Genomic DNA, 19,729 nt, shown 5'->3' on the forward strand with positions numbered 1-19,729 from the left:
ACTCTTGTTTGTTTCTATCCATGAGCAAAGTAAGAGTGCTTTATGTTCACTTGGTCAGGTAACTGATTTCCCTGGCACTGCTGTTCTGCCTAAGGACAAGCACTTTTTATTAAGTTGTTTTTAAAAATATTTTATTAGTAACTTATATTTTTATATCACAATCATTTCCTGGCATAACCCCTTCTTCATTACGCCTTTCCCTGCAACAAATAAAAACATTTTAGAAAAACTGAACAACAGAGATAGCTTATGCAGCATTCCATGCCTACATCTCCCCACCTGTCTATTGAGAGAATACAAATGTGTTTTATTATTATTCTCAGAACAAGATTGATCACTGCAATTAGTGTTAGTGTGGTCTTAGTTTACATTGTTGTAATTAGTATATATCTTTTTTCCTGGTTCTGCTTTCTTTCACTCTGCATCAGTTCATACAAGTTTTTCCATGCTTCTCTCAATTCCTCATAGTCACAATTTTGCAAAGGTATATTAAAAGAGTCCGTTCTTCTTGAGAGCATGATGTTGTCTCATCAACACTGAGGACCAGTTGCTTTTGCACTCTTATCCTCCCAAATCTATGGCTACTAGGAGAAGAGGCAAGGGGGAATGATGCCTCAGCTGTATGGGAATTTGAGATTAGATAACAGTTGAGAAACTAGTAATGATCTTTCTTTTAAAAATGGCAGCCATTAGGTTTGACCATTACATATGTTGCCTCTTTAAAGAAGGATTCTAGACTGAATGAAGCTTTGTGGGGAAATAGCTATTAAGGGAAACAAACAAACAAACAAACAGCTGTCTGGGTACTGCCTTCCTAGTAGGAACCTGGCAGAGGTTGACAATGACCTTGTCTTACCACGGGATGCATCTGTTTGTATGACTCTAGGAAGATTTCTCACACTCACAATGATATTCTAGTTACATTAGATAGTTGCACGTTTTCCTAAATTTCCCTGCACTGAACTCTCCCCACTGAGGGAATGTGCTGCCTTGAAGGGAGGATAGGGGCTTCCCTGTTCTGCAAGGTCTTCTGGATGGCTGTTTATCCAAGGCAAGGTTGAGAGGGATTCTCAAGTCAAGTACAGATTAAATTAGATGGCTAAAAGCTCCTTCCCAACTCACATTCAGTCAGAATCTGTTGGTGATTTTCTGCATATGAGTCATTTATAATATAGCTTTAAAAATCTAGATTTTTCTTCCCATTTGGACTCTGTCTTTGCATGTGTTTTAATTGGAAAGGACTGAAATCTCCTCTAGGCTCTTCACTATTGTTACAGGGTGATAATCCTAGCTATGTATAGTCAGTTATGCTGTTGTGTGGTAGGCTTGGTATGTCTTTGAGTAGAAGTTTAGATAGAAGAGAAATTTTGTTCTGGTTAGCACAAACAGTCATACTTGACTCTGAGTATCTGGGGTTTGTGATTCACTAATTCTGTGTCTTGTACTCAGTCACATTGATGGGCCAAAATCAATGAAGTGACAGACTGCCCCTCCCTCAACCAGCTTCCCTTTGGTTGTATTCTGTTCAACTCAATAAGCCTTTCTTAATCTAGGTGACCCAGTGGACAGAGTGTTGGACTTGAAGCTAGGAAAACCTGAGTTTGAATCTTACCTTAGGGCAGCTAGATGGCACAGTGGATAGAGCCCTGTGCCTGGAATCAGAAAGACCTGAATTCAAATCCCGTCTTGGACACTTAGTAGCTGTGTGACCCTGGACAAGTCCCTTATTTTCTTTTGCCTCAATTTCCTCATCTGTAAAATGAGGCCAACATTGGCAGCTACCTCCTATGGCTGTTGTGAGAAATAATGAGATACTGCATACAAAGAGGTTTACAAACCTTAAAGTCTTACATAAATGTTGTTGTTGTTGTTGTTGTTACTATGATTAGCTATGTTCCAGGCATCATGCTAAAGGAATATAAAGACAAAAATGAAATAATCCTTGCTCTAGTCATCCATTGAAAAGTCATGCATTATGCACCTACAATGTTCCAGGTACTACATTAAGCCCCAGTATACAATGCTAAAGTATTGTATGGAGCCTACCATCAAGGAGCTTATGTTGTACTCATATATTCAGCAAACATTTGTGAAATACCTACTTCACGCCAGGCACCAGGCTAAGTGTGGGAGATACACACACACACACACACACACACACACAAAGAAGCAGTCTCTGCCCTCCAGGAGCTCACATTCTGAAGTAAATCATCCATTCTCACCAATCTAGAAGCTGATAGTAATTAGTTCGCCAGCATCCTACCCAACAAGACTGAGACTGTCCATGAACAAAGGCAGTAGAGTGGAATGAATTCTGCATCTAGCATCAGAGAAACTGAAAACAAATCTCTGCTCAACTCCTTTGTATCTGTAACAATATGAACAAGTTACATGATATCTTTCAACCTCTGTCTGAAGACAATGAACAAGTTACATAATATCTTTCCATCTCCATTTTGCTGTCTCCGAAACAATAGAGGAGTGGGGAGGGATAAGCTAGAAGATGTCTGAAGCCCCTTACACCTCTAAATCTCCGAACTGACTGAGGCTAGGGCCAGACCTAAGTGCTCATCCCAGCCAGGGTCAGCTCCAAATTGACGTCACATTGCATTCTGGGTTTACTTCTGCCCTAGCATCCTCTGATCTGGGTCAGGCTGCTCTTTGTTGAAACTAAAGTGGGCCAGTCCCTCCCCCTATTCTGTTCTAGTTTAAAAAATATTCCCAAATGTCTCACATTTCTGAAATGCCTGTTTTGGTTGATTATGAGTGAAATGTGGATTCAGTTTGGACAATCTGCATCCGGACTGCAGAGGAATCCCAAACACTCCATTAGATGCTCGGTCATAGAACAGCCCCAAGACAGTACTGCAGAGTCCTGCTTGGAGCTTTCTCATGATACTGGGAGAAACAGTCAGCCTAGTGACCACAGGGCACTGGGTCAGAAGACCTACCTACCTTTTCATGAGATGCTTAAAGAGAGGGAGAGAAGGAAAACCAGTGTGAGGTCATCTGGACAACATATATTGTGGGAACAATGCAGTCAAGAGGATCGTGATTTGAATTTCACCTCAGTCATTTCACGTGGCCTTGGGTCAGTGGTTTCATGTCTCTGAACCTTCATCCTTGAAAAGAAAGAGTCGGTCTAAGTAAGAAGGGTGAAATACAACACTCCCCAGTCTGAACTAGGGGAAGTAGGTAACAAAATAAATTAAAACACAAGAAAACACAGGTAATAACGTGTGGTTTTCTGAGTCATTATGCTACCCTGAGGGATCCTAGTGTCCAGTTTAGGAACACCCATTTCTTTGGACACCTCTAGTCTAAATGACCTCCAATTACCCTTCCAGCTTTACCTCTATCATCCTGTAATGATCTAGTTTTGAGCAACCCTGTGTAGTGGGAAGAACACTGCATTTTGAGCCGGGGACCTGAGTTCAAATCTCAGCTTTGCTATTCACTGCCTCTGTGACCTTACGGCATAATCTTGATGACATAATCTCTCCAGACTTTATTTCCTTACCAGTAAAGTGAGAGTTGGACTGGGTGGGGCCTCTAGCATCCCTTCCTGCTCTCAATCTATGGCTATATAATTCTACAGTCTTGGTGGCAAGTGGAATGATATAGTGAAAAGAATGCTGCATGTGGAGTGACAGGACCTGGCTTCCAATTTTACTTACTACCTGTGTGATCTTATAGAAGTCATTTGACCTCAGTTTCCTCCTTTGTGAAATGTTAGGATTGGGGTAGATGGCTTCAAAGGTCCCTGATAGCCCCAAATTCATAATCCTCAGCTAGTCATTAAGGTTTTCAGTGGGAGAGTCTGCTGCAGCCCAGGTCTCATGGTGCTGGTCCCAGGGAGAGGCAGTGGAATGGATTAGATGACCTCCCAATGACCTTTAAATTCACAAAGCACGAGGAGCTATTTTTCCATGTTTTAATAATTCCAACTCGCTTTCAAGTTGCTGTAATAATTAGGTCCTCTTAATTTTTTCTCCCTCTATATTCCCTTCAAATTAAATAGAGATTGTTTACTATTTTAAAATGAAAGGGCAATTTTAATTGGAACAGAATTTGTGTCTCAGCAGGTAGAGATGAAAATGTGAGGAAGACTGTCCCTTGTCCTCCTGGGGAAGCCAGATGGGGCAAAGGGGACTGACCCTGAACTGAGCTTCAATGGGGCTCTTGTTTAGAAAGTAAACAGATCTGAAGGGAAAAGTTGACAATTTTGCAAATAATTATAAAGGAGCCAGCTTGGAAGCCTTGCCTAACACCATGGCATGCTTTGGTATTCTCTAATCCATTTACAACGCCTGGGCCTCTTGGGTGGGGAGGAATTTTTTTTTTAATTTTTTTTCTTCTTTTAAGCAAAAACATTTCGATCCTCATCTGTCACTGACAGCTTTGAAGAGGGGGCAGGCATACTGGGCAGGCTTCCATTGATACATCAGCCATGGAGGAGAAATGAGGCCCATCCATCTTCTTTCCCCAAGACACAAGTCTGAGTGCCCCTCTTTCTCTGTCTGCCAGCCAGCTAGCCAGCTGCCCCAGTATTTGTATACATTTTATTTACCAGCTCTCTGCAGAGAAGGGAAGGATGTGGCATCCTTCCTTGTCAGAAGACCAGCTAAGAATACACTGAGCTCTGGATTCCCTAGGTTAAGCCCAGAGTCCATCTTCTTCCTTTCTTAAGGATCTTCAGCAATCAGACTTGGGATCTAGATCCACATTGGCCAATGACTGCCTATCTGAACTGTAGCAACTCAAGGAAGATCTTGGGGATTTTATACTGTAATTTATAGAGCAGGAAGAATGATCTTCTCTTGAGGGGGCAGAATGACTTAGAGGATAGAGGGCTGAAATGAGAGATTGGAAACCTGGGTTCAAATCTCAATTCTGAAATGTACGAGGTATGTGACCATGGGCAAGTTGCTTCAAATATGCAAGCCTCAGTTTCCCCATCTGCAAAACCATAGATCTGGAACTGGAAGAGCCTTCAGGCCATGTTGTCTGACTCCCATACTCGAGAGATGAAGAATCTGAGGCCCATGGACCTGCTCAAGGCCCCAGTGACTTTCTCACAGTAAACTAGATAGTAAGCAGCAGAAGTGAGATTGGAGCCCAGGTCCAGTGACTTTAATCAGGGTCCTTTCCCCTGATCAGCAATGACTCTTTTGCTACAGGGGCTGATGGTGAGGTTCAAATGAGATAAAGTAGTTAAAGTGGTCGGCAAACTTGAAACACTTTATACATGTTGGTCCTTGGCGTTAGCATTTTTTTTAACCTACGTCAGGGCTAGGCTGAGGATGAGCCAAGATAACGTGGAAGATTTCTGAGTATGAAAAGCAGAAAAGGCTGGAGATGTTGCAGGACGGAAGATATTATATCCAGATGTCTTTTGGCTGTGAGAAAGCAAAAGGTGCTAAAGGCCTTCTACTCTATAAGCAAAGTCAGTCAAGGAGCATTTACAAAGTGTCTACTGTGTGTCAGGCACTGTGCTAAGTGCTGGGGATAGAAAGAAAAGCCAAAATAGCCGTTGCCTTCAAAGAGTTCACAGTCCAATGGGGGTAGACAATTCACAAACAACTAGACACAAATAAGTTCTAGAGGGGCTGAGTTAGAGATAATCAGTGTGTGTGTGTGGGGGGGGAGAGGTCATTGGAATTCAGAGGAATTAGCAAAGGCTTCCTGGAGGAGGCAGGATTTTAACTGGGAATTGAAATGAAGTAGGGAAGGTAGGAGGTGTAGATGAGGAGGGGAGAATGTTGGAGGCATGGCCACAGCCAGTGAAAATGCCCCAGAGTCAGGAGATGAAGTGTCTTCTTTAAGGAACATCAGGGCAGTGTGTGTGTGTGTGTGTGTGTGTGTGTGTGTGTGTGTGTGTGTGTGCGCGCGCGTGCGCACATGCACGTGTGTGAGAGAGACAGAGACAGAGTTAAATGGAACTTTCATTTTCAAGATTACTCACTTGGAAATATGGCTTATGTTTTATTTGCTTTATGATGTGGGACATTTTCAAAAACTCTGAGCTTACCTGTGCATGTTCTGTTGCTCTTCCTTCTGCCATCAGTAGGGGGGTGATAGTGAGAGATGCTGCAGAAGAGGGATTTTATTATATTGGTGACAAGAGATTCAGAACTGAACTGAAGCCTAGTATTAGAACCTCCCACGCAAGTTTTTTTTTAAATTTAATTTTACTTTCTCCATCCCCCTTCTCCATTGAGCAGAAAAGAAAAACAATGGTCATTATGAATATGTATAGTCATGCAAAATAAATTGAAGAAGAAGGAGACAAAGAAGGAGGAGGAGGAGAAGGGTGAAGAAAAGGAGAAGTGGGAGGTAAAGTAGGAAGGAGGGAGCAAGGGAAGAAGGAAGGAAGGAAGGGAAAAAAATCTGCATTCTGGATCCATCACTTCTCTCTATCTGGAAATGGATACCTTGGAGCCAACTAGAAGTTCATTCAGGGAAACTTGCAAGAACTTTAGATTGGCGCCAGGGTAATTTGATGGGTATGGGGGATGCTACACTGCAAGGCCTGGAGAAGGTTGTCTGTCACTGATGTTTATATCATCATCTGCAATAGCCCTTCATGAGCACAAAAGACTAAACAGACCTATGATTAGAAGACACTCCAAGAAACTCGTCAGAGCATCAGTAGCTGCTATTTCCATCGCTCCAGAAAAGAAAGGTTTTGGCCAGGAGATAATGACTTTCTGAAGCCGAGGGATTTTTCAACACTGGCCTCCAAGAGTCAGTAAGCTCAGTGTGCCCATTGGCTCTGTGGTAGCACAGGCAAGGTTAGCACCACTTCTGGAAGGGAGGGGGGAAGGACCAAACTGCAGTTTAAAGATTGCATAATTTTAAAGAAGAGAATAATGAGCAGAATGGTGATTGCAGGCTTTAGTGTCCCATGGAAGACCCTCGTTTAATCAAGTATGGTAGATTCATGAAATTGAGCAGAACCGTTACTCTGTAGTGTGTTACTTCATTGGAAGTTGGAAAGTGTTATGTTATACCTGGAAAGGCTTCCTGCCCTCTCTTTGCCAGTTGGCTTGCTCCTGCTTTAAAGAGCAAGTCAAGTATGACCTCCTCCAGGAAGCCATCCCTGATTCTCCAGGTTGGTACTAAAGGTCCTCATCAGTCCTTAGGCCATCTGGTTGTCTCACTCTAATCTTTGCAGCTTGGCACTTATGGTTTCAAGGAGAAGGGAATCCAAGCTTGTCATCACAACCTGGTAGGGAACTGCCACGGAGGAAAAATCCTTTAGGAAAGCAAATACAGATTAGAGTGTGCTCTTCTGATTATCAGCTTAGAGAGTTGTGTGAGAGACTTCAGTAACTTTCTCAAGGTCATATGTGAGAACAGAAGTGAAACCTGGGTGTTCCTGCTTTTAAGGCTGTTCCTCCTTTCCGTATGGCCGGGGAAGCATGGCAACCTAATCGACAGGGCTGTTTCTCATGTCACATCATATATTATATTTTCTTTGGTTACTGAGTCCCATTCTCCGTGACACCCCATTCCTATTTTAAGTCCCTTGAATCAATCAATCAAATAAACATTTATTAAGTGCCTACTGTGTGTTAGGCATTGTGCTGTCAGAGATACAAAAAGAGATACAATCTAATCCTTAAAGACAGGATTATCTCCACCCACCCACACCCCATGTTCCCAGCATAATAATCATATCACTAGCACCATTGTTCAAAGGAAGCCCATGCCAACTGGCTACCCTTCGGGTCAACTCTCTATCTAGTTAACTCCTCTGACATTCCCTTATCTGGCCAAGACTCCCATGGATACATTGTTTCCTTGTTAGAATATAAGCTCCTTGTGTATAGAGCGTGGGTCCTGGATTCAGGAGGACCTCAGTTCAAATTCAGCCGCAGACACGTAACACTTACTAGCTGTGTGACCCTAGGCAAGTCACTTAACCCCATTGCCTAAGCAAATTAAAAAAAAAAGAATATAAGCTCCTTAAGGACAAAGACTGCTTCATTTTTCTTTATTGACTGACCAATGCTCAGTACAGTGCCCCATAGTGAGTACTTAATAAATGCTTCTTCATTCATTCATTTACTAAATTTTGTATCTTCACTATACCATGGATGGTATATACTTCAATTCAGTCTAGTCTGACCATCTTTCAAAGGACAAGATCAGCTTCAGTTTTGCTTTTATATCACTCAGGCCAGCACAGTGCATCCCAAACAGGAGGCACTTAACTTACTTCTGGATTGATCCAGAAGTATCACAAAGCCAAAGGGTCAGACACACACACAAACCTAGGATGAATGTTTTCCTTCCATGAGCCTCTCATTTCTACAAGAATTTGCTAAGGACCTACTGGGTGGAAATCTTTCCATTTCAATCGCTATTTTCATAATTGCCTGGATAATAAGAGCACTTTTTAAATAAAAGAATTGTTACATTGGCAATATTCCCACAGCCTCTGATGGCTTTTCAAACACTTAGAGTGTACCATTAGACTCTGCATATATTCTGCTAACCACATGGCAGTTACGTTGAATTTACATTAACTTAAATGACTGAAGTGAAAGCTCGGAAGAGATTCCCTTTCAGCAAAAGAAAACTGATGTGCTCATGTATTGGCCGCTGTACTGGGAAGGAGAAGACCTGGGCATGAGTCTTGTCTCCGATGCATCGTTGGCTGTGTGACTGTGGCTATGCTACTCCTCCTTTTGGAGCCTGTTTCCTGATGCTTAAAATGGGCCTGATAAATGCTTATCCTTGCCTACCTCATGGAGTGGTTTTGAGGAAAGTGCTTTGCAAACCTTAAATAGAAAATATTAATACTTGGGTATGAATCACACAGCGAGCTTTCCTTTTTGAGGCTTTTAAATTCATCAATTTGATCCAATAAAGAATGCTTTCTCCTTACCTTTTTGAACATTCTCCTTTCTCCTGGCTTATGAATTGATTTGCAGTCATATTTATCTTTTCTCTTATGCAATGGGATCACAAATCTAGTGCTGAAAGCATCCTTTGAATCACTCTTCTCCAACCCTCTCATTTTACTGCAGAGGAAAGAGGCTAGTAGAGATGCCATGACTTTCCAGGGTCACAAAGGCAGGATTTGGACTTAGATTCTCTGACTCAAGAGGTAAACAAGATAGTGAAGCCATAAAACCTATTATTCACATACCTGATGGCCAAATGTACTTTGCTATAAATACCTGGAGTATGATGTTATCAGATACACTCAGTACCAGACATTTTATTCATCCTTAGTACAACTCTGGCAAACGTATCCTTGGGCATAAGCATTAGTAGGGCACAGGGAATTACAATTCTTTGTTGTTGGGGTTGAGAGGGAAGTGGTGATTGAAGACCTGGGACAGTCAGGGGTCACACAAAGGCCACTAAATTTTATAAAAGGAATGCTTTTACCAGGGGACCAGAATTATCCCCAGATATCCCCTTCTCTAAGCAGCAGTGACATGGCTGGCTTTTCATCCATCTTGGCAGAAGAGAAGAACACGATGGCAAAGGGGATCTGGGCAGCTGAGATATCCCTGGCTCACTTTTGTTTTTGGAAATGGATTTGGTTCAGGGACTGGCTCACATGGTCTCCAAAACCAGCAGCCCCCTTTCACCCTCAGACGGTCACAGGAAGCAGCTGCTGGAATCCCACGGCAGAAGCTGTCAAGGACACAGGCAAGATTGAGTTTCACATCATTCCTTGCCATGCGGATAAAAATAGCCCTGAGCCGGAGAAGCGGGAGCCTCTCTAGTCCAATTGTAGCAGTAGGAATTTCAATGACCCCAAGGGCTTTTTCCTCTGCTCCAGGGTGCATCCCCTCACTCAATGGCCTTAGCAACAGGGGCTACAGGGAAGTGTTTCCTGGACAAGCCTGGTTAATTCTGAAATGAAAAGAACTGCCGAGCCTTTTACAATGAGTAGCGTGAGGCCCAAATAAGTTAAGTGGTTTGCCTAGGGTTCACACAGGCTGTGTGTGAGAATAGAGTGATACCCTCCCTGCATGCTATCTAGTCTATGCTTTAAAGGACCTGGTCTAAGGCCTTCAGTCTGGAGCAAAGAAATTAGACCTAGGGAAACTGCGGGCTCCCCCTCCATGAAGGCCTTTGTGATAGCCTCTGGTGGCCAGCTGTCTGATATGTTGTATGTCAATTCTTCCACAAGCATGAGCTAGATCATAGGCCCAGCAGTCTTTATTTGGATGCGATCTCAGAGACCCTCTTGTCCAATGCCTTTTACAGATGAGGAAACTGAGCCTAGGGGATTCTGAAGCCTATGGAAGTTGTGACTCTTCCAAGGTCACACAGACAACATGCATTAAACACTAGAGCTGTTATTCTTTCTACTGCCCAGTGAAATTCTGGGATTCTGCTTGATTCAAGTAATAGGATCACAGAAAGAGACCTGGAAAGAACCTTAGAGCTCATCTGTTCCAACCCCCTCATTTTAGGGTGTGGACACTGAAGCCAAAGAGGTTAAATCACTTGTCCGAGGTCACACAGGCAATAAATATCAGCAGTAGGGTTTGAAATCAGGTCTTCCAGCCTCCAGTACACCATATAGCCTATTAGAGACAAAGCCAAAATAAGAACCCCAGTCTCATCCTGGGCTCCCCTCTACCAGCTCCTCAAGCAGTTACCCTGTTTCCTTATTTATATAAGGTCTATGACCCAACATCACAGCCAATCATACCTGCCCATCATGGGTTATTCTCATCCATAGCTTTCCATAAATTCACTACCCAATATGCAGGGGATTTCTCATATTCTCTTGCTGTCACATGGATACCAACAGAATTCATGGGCTACCTTTGGTTCTTCCTTACGCTGAAAAATGGGCTAGGCTTTTCTTCCTTTTTTTTAAATCCCCATCATATATATTTCTCATGACATCCTTCATGCTCCTAGTTAATTACTTCAATATGAAATCCATGTGAAATAAGTATTTGAAAATAGGTAGAGAGAACCACATCAAAGAAAACTATCAGAGAACCTGGACGCAAGTGTAACTTGGTCTCCTGATCTCACCCAGTCTGGACATGCAACAGTCTTATCTCATTACTGATAGACTCTGACCTGCTCTTTTTCTGTCCTGGGACAATATGTCCCTGCCGAGGCAGCCTAGCTTCTCAGGTCTTGGAATTATTTCAGACATCTGATTGGTTTTGGCCTTCCCACAGCTCAGAGCTCCTGAGCTCAAGAGCTCCTCCAGCCTCAGCCTCCAGAGCAGCTGCGAGTGCAGATGGCCTTCACCCACTGCCTCTGGCTCTGTCTCTAATCTTGTATACCCTCAGTAACCAAGATTTCCTCAAATGTCATGTTCTTTTTGAAGCTTCTGATAGAGCAGTGCTTGACTGACATATTCTTTGAAATACAAATGAGAGGAACACTGGACTGGTTTGGAGAAGGCCTGGGTTCAAGACCTTGCAGCATGACCTTGCATAAGGGCCTCCCTGGTTACTCTTTTAAAGGAAGATGTTGGGCTGGGTGATCTCTTCATCATCCTCCTCCTCATCATGATAACGCATTTAGTAAGCACTGACTGTGTGCTAGGCACAGTGCTAGAGATACAAAGAAAGAAGAGATCTCTTCCATCACTTCCAGTTCTGACATTCTCTTGAAATGCATCTAATTCCCAGCACTCATCCTGGAAGCCGTAGGAGCCTGCTGGCTTCAGGAATGCAGTTGGTGGCTAAATCTTACTCCTGTGTTTTATAGCTGCCCATTTCCCTCTGGCCGCTCTCCTCTCCTTCCCTTGTTCTCTGAACACTAGAATAAAATAACACAATCTTGACTTACGCCCGCCGAACCAATTACCCAGAGCATTGTGAGAGAATTTTTAGGTAACTATCCATTCATCCTCTCTGTGGGTCCTTAAATCCATCCTGTGAAGCAGATGGGACTTTCCAGTCTTTCTCATCCACCAGAATAGCTAAAACCATCCTCATTAACTCCAAGGGACTGGATGGGAGAGGCCACTAGGATGTAGTTTGCTACAGGCCCAGGTCCAGATTTTCAGAAAGGCAAAAAGGTAATAGTTTTGGAGTCAGATTACCTGGGTTCGTATACTGCCTTGGTCATTTATAATCTAGAGCAAATTACTTTACTTTTCTGAGTCTGTTTCCTCTTCTGCAAAATTAGAAGTAGATGGGTTAGACCAGGTGACCGCTGAGCTTTTCTCTAACTCTAAATGTGTGAACCCATGAACATTTCACTGACTTCTTGTCTCCCAGTATGCACAAAAGTTTCCTAACAGTCTTCCATTCACCACTGGCCACTGTGTGGTGTCTTATACACATGGCCAAGGTGCTTCCTTCCATAGTATCTCAGAGCCTGCCCAGGCCAAGCCTCTGCTGAGCAAGTATCCCTTCTGCAGCACATGGAGTAAGTGGTCCTCCAGCCTTCAGAATGGCCTGGCCTGGCCTGTCTCTGGAGATGGGGATGGCCCTGTCGGAAGTCTTCAAGCAAAGACTAGATGGCCGCTTGACAGGCAGCACGTTCAAGGCATCACCTCCTCTAGGTATTGCTGCCTCCCCCTCGAAATGATTTTGTATTTACTTTTCATATATTGTGCGTTGACTTATAAGCATATTTGCTGCTGCCTTACCCTCTTTCCCCTAGAATGTTAGGTCCTTAAGAACAAGGACATTGCATTTTTTTTTCTCAATATCTCCAGCATCTAGGGCAATGCCTGGCATAAAAGAGGAGCTAATTACCTGCTTTTTAAATTTTTTTTCAATTGAATTAGGAATATTTTTATTAGCTTGAAGCCACAGCTGCCTCTCCAAAACTCCTGACTGTTGTTCCAAGTTCTGTCTGCCAAAGCTAAACAGAATAAATTTTGTCCCTCTTACCAGTGATAGCCTTTCAGTGCTTGAAGACAGTTATTATGTCTTCCCTGACACTTTCTTCACCAGACAAACGGTCCCTACTTCCTTCAATCACTTTCCTGTGCCATGATCTAGTGGGGGTAGCCCATCTCCTTAGCTTCCCCCCATATTTTCTAACTAAATATGGTGACTGCACTACCCCCAATGTCAGAGCCAGGAAGATGTTTTCTTTTCAAATGATGCACAATCATGCCACCTCTTCCTACAAACATGGCCCCTTTTCCCTTTAGATGAAGGAATAGATGGACTTGAGTCTCTTCATTCTATGACCAGTGAAAATGGAAGTGGGAGATTTTAGATCTCATAGGACCCTTTCTAGGAGAAGTCACAACATAACGATGATGATGATGATGATGATAAAATAAGCATCATTTATATAGCTCTTTATGGTTTGCAAAACATTTTACAAATATTAACTCATTTTATCCTCTCAACAACCTTGGAAGGTAGGTTGTTATTTCTATTTTACAGTTGAGGAAACTGAGGCAAACAGAGGTTAATTTACTTTCTCAGCATCACAAAGTATCAGAAGTAGGTTTTAACTGACTTCTTCCCAACTCCGGGTCCAGTATGAGCTAGCTGCAGAAGAGGAGCTGATCTGAAAAGACCAGGCCTCTCCTTCCAAATCTGTAACAGAAGAGCAATGCAGCAGATGACTTACAGATTTCTCATTTTTCCCCTCTGTAAAATGGGTCTGATGACCCTTGGATTCCCTATCCCTATAAAGTTGGAAGGATTGGACTTTATCTGCAGAAGTTGTTATTATTTTCATTCCCCTGTGAAACTTTCTTCTCTTTGCTTATCAATGATTTTAAGACTGCCTTCCACTTTGAGCCTGTGATCTTGGAGTCAGGGAATCTGAGTTTAAATCCCAGCTCTACCACTCTGCTATCCATGTGACCTTGACCAAAGCACTTCCTCAATTCTGGGCCTGGGTTTCCTCATCCATGAAAGGAAGGGTTTCAACAACTCTGCCACCTCTAAAACTTGAGGTCTCTGACTCTCTTTTCCCAGCCTCCTCTCTATCTCTGCAGTCAGTCAGGTTGGATTGCTTATATTTTCCATGTGTCAAGGTTCTCAGGAGAGGGAAGGAGCTGATTCAACAATTCGCCAGTCTCCCAAACATCATTTGGTGACTTGATTGTCCCAGGGTACTCAGAGATTCTTGGCTGCTTCTCCTCTCCTTCCCATCCCTCTCAGTGTTCGATTGGCATTGCTGATATCCCCCCCATTCCCATATGTTCCTTCTAAAGCACCGGCCAGGATCCTCCCTGTGTTTGAACTTTGACATCCAAACAGTTGCCATCATATAATCACAGTTTACCTCTAACCTGAAAAGACACAACAGAGCAAGAAGGAAACCAGCCACATTCCCGTGCCCTCTTTCTACAGACAAGTTCTTAGGTTTCAGGGAAAAGAAACCCCAAATGTCAACAATCAACAACCTAGAGTTGGGCTCCATTTCTGAGATGCCTGGAAATCTAAGCTGGGTATCTGGCAAAGCCAATGCTCTAAGAGCCAGGATTCTACCAGACAACCCAAGAGCATGGAGACATGGAATTAGGAGGGCTGCTTCCAGGGCCTGCCTCACCCATGTAGTGGCAATGGGGCCTTGAGTAAGCAAATGCATTTTGGGCCTCAGATTCTTCACTTGTAAAAAAAAAAAGTTGATAATATTGCCCAGCGTTATTGTGAATACATCTTGAAGGGGAAGCTTGGCACATTAAATTGTGTTTTAAACCACATTGGACAGTAATTGTAGGATGAATTATGTCAACATTCTGAGTCTCCAAATCCTCATCTGAAAAAAGACTGAGATGATAAGACCTGGGTTTGAATCCTGCTTCTGACATTCCATAGCCACCTGGCCATGGAGAGGTCACTTAGCTTTGCTGAGTATCAGCTTCCTCATCTGTACACTGGGATTAATAACTCATACATTGCAGAGTTGCTATGAGGTTTCAAATGAGATCATGTGCATTCAGGACTTAAAATTTCAAGACTTACTGAAGTGCCATTTATCAGTAAATGTTTAAGACTAGAAGAGATAGATGAGTGGCTGCTAGGAATCAGCGGAAGATTCCCATGATGGGAATTTCCTCATATCAACGAAATAACAATTCCGTACTCACTGCTACCTAGCTCCTTGACCCCCTCTCCCCCCCCAAAAAAATATCTACATATACATACATATCTACATATCTACATTATATATATATATATATCTACATATATATATGTGTGTGTGTATATATATATATATATATATATATATATGTATGTATGTATAACTTATATGACTTGGAAATGGGAGCAATAATTATTAGCCAAAAAAAATCAATCTAACACTCTATTGATTTGTATCCACATAAGTTTCTAATAACATCTTATCTCACACAGTAAACTGGGAGGATTATTTAAATAAGAAACCATTTAAATGTATGTTGCAACTATGCAAAAATAAAATAAGCTAAAGTTGTGTGTATGGAGAGCCTTTGCCCCTATTTGTGCCTCTGGCATTTGAATGTGTGGTTTCCCTGAAATACCAATAGAAGGTTCTAAACTGGCTAAAAATATATGTTCTCACTGTCAGTCAGGATGGTGATTTACTTAATCCTCACTCTAGTTTATAAACCACTGAACAGTATAATCAGCATCATGCTTAGTAAAGCCTTTGGAAAAGCCCTCCCTCGCATGCTTCGGGGGAAAACAGAGTTTAGTTGTTTTGTTTTTTTTTCCTTCTCTGTGTGTATATCTGTGTTTTAATTTGTTCTCCTGCCCCACCCCTCCAGGTCCCTGAGAAAGAGTTTGGAGTTGGGAGGCGGGGGTGTGGCCTTTATTCTGGCAAATATCCGGCTGACCCCACTTAAGTAGGACAGCTATACATACATACATACACACCCAATTGAAAAAAATATTAAGTTTTTATAAATGGTACTAAGTGAAGGCCTAGGATAAAGAAAACAACTGTGAATTTCTGGGGTGTGTGTGTGTGTGTGTGTGTGTGTATGTGAGAGAGAGAGAGAGAGAGAGAGAGAGAGAGAGAGAGAGAGAGAGAGACAAAGAGAGACAGAGGAGAGAGAGACAGAGAGAGTTAGAGAAACAGAGAGAAACAGAGAGAGAGAGAATGGGCAAATTTGATGCTGAATCCAGGTCCTGAGGATGCCCAGTCCTGGAGGGCTGAAAAGGACCTTAGACAGCATTACATCTGCTCCTCCCCCCATTTGAAAGCCAGAGATACTGAAGCCCACAAAGGACAACCTATTTGCCCAACATCTCACAGCTAATTAACCACAATGCTACAGCATCCGATAGAATGTCATGTTCCCTGTGAGCAGGGAGCCAGGATTATTTCATTTTTATCTTTGTAGAACCAAGAATAAGAAGGACCTTGGCACACAGTAGGTGCTTCATAAATGTTTATTGAATGGTTGACCAGACTGCAAGTCTTTGGCTAGGAAATCACAAGTCTTTCTACCACAGAGATAAAAGAACAAACCAATCCCTTGTCAAGGCCAGATGAAGTAGGGGCAGGAGGTCCAAGGAGCTAGCTTGTGAATGTGGATCACACCATCCCAACACAACATGGATTATGAAATCTCTTTTGCTGACATGTTTTCTGTCTATCACAGTTACTGAGTTGGTTGTTGTTTTTTTAGCCAAATTGGAAACAATCCTTTCCTGACCTGTAACAGATAATTACCAATTTATAACAACTGGTATGTAATTATGTTAATTTCAGCTATAGATAAGCTATGTAGAAATGCAATTTAGCCCCTTCCTTTGATATCCAAGAGGAGGGTATCTGGTTTCTGGGGGTAAGTTGGACCACTTGGGGCAATGAGGTTTCATTTTCACAAGCTTTTAAGAGGAAATCCTGGCCTGAAATCGCTCTCCATTCTTTGAAGGATATTTGCACTCTCTCCTTTGCATGGAGGAAGAAAAAAAACAAGGCATCTTCTAGAATTTTCTCTGTTCAAACACCCAACTGAAGGGGACAGGCCTTTGCCACAGTGTTCAGGATAGTTTCCCAAATAAAAATCTATTCAGATGCACATCTAATGGTCTAGGCTGTTTCTGAAAAATTAACTGTAAGGGGAAGAGGGTGTAGAATGGTGAATGGTTCTTTGTCATAAGCACCCACTATGCCTTGGCTTGAGGTGGGTAACTAAGAGAGAGAAGAGGAGAGGAAAGGAAAGGAGAGAGGGTAGGGAGGAAAGGAGAGGAGAGAGAGGTGAGGGAAGGAGGACAGGAAGACAGAAAAGAGAAAAAAGGAAAGAGGAGAGGAGAAAAGAAAAAGAAGTGAAGGAAAAAGGAAACAAAGAAAATGAAAGAATGAAGGAATGGAAAGGAGAAGAGAGCAGAAGAGAAGAGATGGGAAAAAGAGTGGAGAAAACAGGAGAGGAGAGGAGAGGAGAGGAGAGAGAGAGAGAGAGGAGAGGAGAGAGAGGAGAGGAGGGGAGAGGAGAGGAGGGAGGGGAGGGGAGGAGGAGGAGGGGAGGGAGGGAGGGAGGGGAGGGAGGGGAGGGAGGGAGGAAGAGAAGGGAAGAGAAGGAAGGGAGAGAAGGGAAGAAGAGAAGAAGAAGGAAGGAAGAGAAGAGAAGAGAAGAGAAGAGAAGAGAAGAGAAAGAAAGAGAAGAGAAGAGAAGAGAAGAGAAGAGAAGAGAAGAGAAGAGAAGAGAAGAGAAGAGAAGAGAAGAGAGGCATGAAGAAACATCCTCAAGACAAATTGGGGCTGAATGGAAGAAATGACTTCATAATGGAATTTTCCACCATGGAGCAAAGCCCTAGTTCAGGTCTGTCTACTGGAGCAGAACCCCAGTGTTCTGCTTTGACTGATCCATATTGCTTACTTCTGTCAGCTTTTCTCCCAATAAGTCAACAACTGAAGCAGTCAATCCCCAAGGCCAAGTTCCAAGATGGAAGGTCCTTTGTATAAGAGAGCTGGTAAATATCATAGCATGCAATAAGCAGCTGAAAATAATCTTGGAAGCTTTTGGAAATGACTCCTTGTGATCTGCTAGTGGCCAAGAAAAATTGATGGAAGTTCTCATCGAAGACTCTGCAAACATGGCTTTCCTTTCCAGCACCACATTTTTCAAGTTGATCAGGGCTGAGTGGACAGAGCATTAATCTAAGTGACCAGAGCCCAATTCTTCTCTGCAGGAAAGGCTGTTGATATTTTGATTTCAGTAAACAACCCCACTGCCCAACTGTTCTTAGTGGTTGCTGTGAAATACAGAAGAAAGTAGGAGTGTATTTGTGCAAATTTGTAATAACATTCCATACCACCTGGGCTCTGAGTTAGAACACCTGCTTACTTAGACATTTAGTAAATAATTGTTTTCCCTAACAAAAATTAAAAGCTCCCTGAGGTCAGGTCCTATTTTTGCGTTTGTTTGCTCTTGTCGTTTATGTATCCCCAGTGTTCACTGCTCTGCTCCTCCCCTCCTCACCCCTTCCCTCCCCTCCTCTCCTCTCCCCTCTTCTCCAAGAATATGGTTGCAGGAAGCAGCCCTAGAAATGGAGATTCCAAGGGTCTGATAGTGGAGGGAAAGCATTCCAGGCATGGGGCACAGCCTATGCAAATCTGTGGAAACAAGAAATCAGGTGGATTGTGCTAGGAACCACAAGTAGGGCACTTTGAGTAGAAAATGGATTGCATAGAGGAGAACAAAATGTGGTCAGTAAGCTGGAACGAGTGAGAGAGGGGCTGGGGTGAGAGTCCCATTTCTGTTTTAGTCTGCCATGCTTCCCTCAGAACTTCTGAAGTCACACATCATCATAGAGCTCTTTGGCTACTTTGGGAGGCAGGGAGGGGGCAGACACACTGCTTCCTTGTATGGTCTTTGCTGCGTCATCATTTGTGTAAAACGCAGAAAATCAAGATCTTACCCATTCCCTTCATGCCCTAAACAGGCCAGAGGCAGGTGAGCACCTTCCCTGCTACCTGGTATGTGACCTTTTCTCCCTTCCCTGAGAAGCAGACCAGGGCATCCTGCATATAAGTTAACCGTTTTAATCCTTCGCATGATGGTAGAATCAAAGTTTTAAAGCCAGAAGAGAATCCAGAGTACACCCTGCCATTGACCCATTTCACATATAAAGTATCTATGCCCTTCTTATATCTAGCAGACTTGGTGTCAAGAAGACCTGGGTTCAAATCCTGTCTCTGTTATTTAATACCTATGGTACCCTGGGCAAACCACATCACCGGCCTGGGCCTCAGTTCCTTTCAGTTATAAAAAGGGACAAAGTGAGAGGTGTTCTTCCATCTCTAAATGTGTGATCCCAGTATCCTGTGATGTAAATGTGCAAAACAGTAGGAATAATACCTGTAACAAGTTGTCCTTAGCTTCACAAAAGATGATGTAGTGGAAGCCCTTTGCCAGCCTTAATGCTCTAGAGAAATATTGGCAACTTTTATCTGCAAAGGGTTAATCATGCTAACAGGTGAATAGCTCCCAGAGGTGATTCAGAGAGGACAGAAAGCCCCACTTCAAATGGAAACCTAATATGTGAAAAGCCAGGCTCGCAAAGCGGATAATAAATCTGGAGGCAATTATGCCCCATTACAACAGGATTCCATGAAGTCTTTCTTTAAATATCCAGCTCCCCAGTGCACTGAAAATGATGATTCAATTTTCCCAAATTCAATTTGCATGGATCTTTTCCGGACTGCGGCCACGCTCGAAGGCTACTCCAGGCAGCACACCTGGATTGCTTGATGCCCAGTTGAAGGGGAGTTGGTTTCCTGGGACATGCCAATGGTCTGTAGCGTTCTCCATAGCCCCTCCTGTCACAGAGTGCTGAATAGCATTTCTGGGTGGCAGGGGCCAGATGCT

At 43.0% G+C, this 19,729-nt stretch overlaps 1 protein-coding gene across 4 annotated transcripts in view; it reads left to right on the forward strand.

Annotated features, from left to right (window-relative positions):
* CACNA2D3 (calcium voltage-gated channel auxiliary subunit alpha2delta 3) overlaps window positions 1-19,729 on the forward strand; it is a 1,023,339-nt gene that overhangs the window by 835,399 nt on the left and 168,211 nt on the right. The gene's annotated exons all lie outside the window — the stretch shown is intronic.

This window comes from Phascolarctos cinereus, unplaced genomic scaffold (genome assembly GCF_003287225.1).
Source record: "Phascolarctos cinereus isolate Bilbo 61053 unplaced genomic scaffold, phaCin_HiC Scaffold_4;HRSCAF=312, whole genome shotgun sequence".
NCBI lineage: Eukaryota > Metazoa > Chordata > Mammalia > Diprotodontia > Phascolarctidae > Phascolarctos > Phascolarctos cinereus.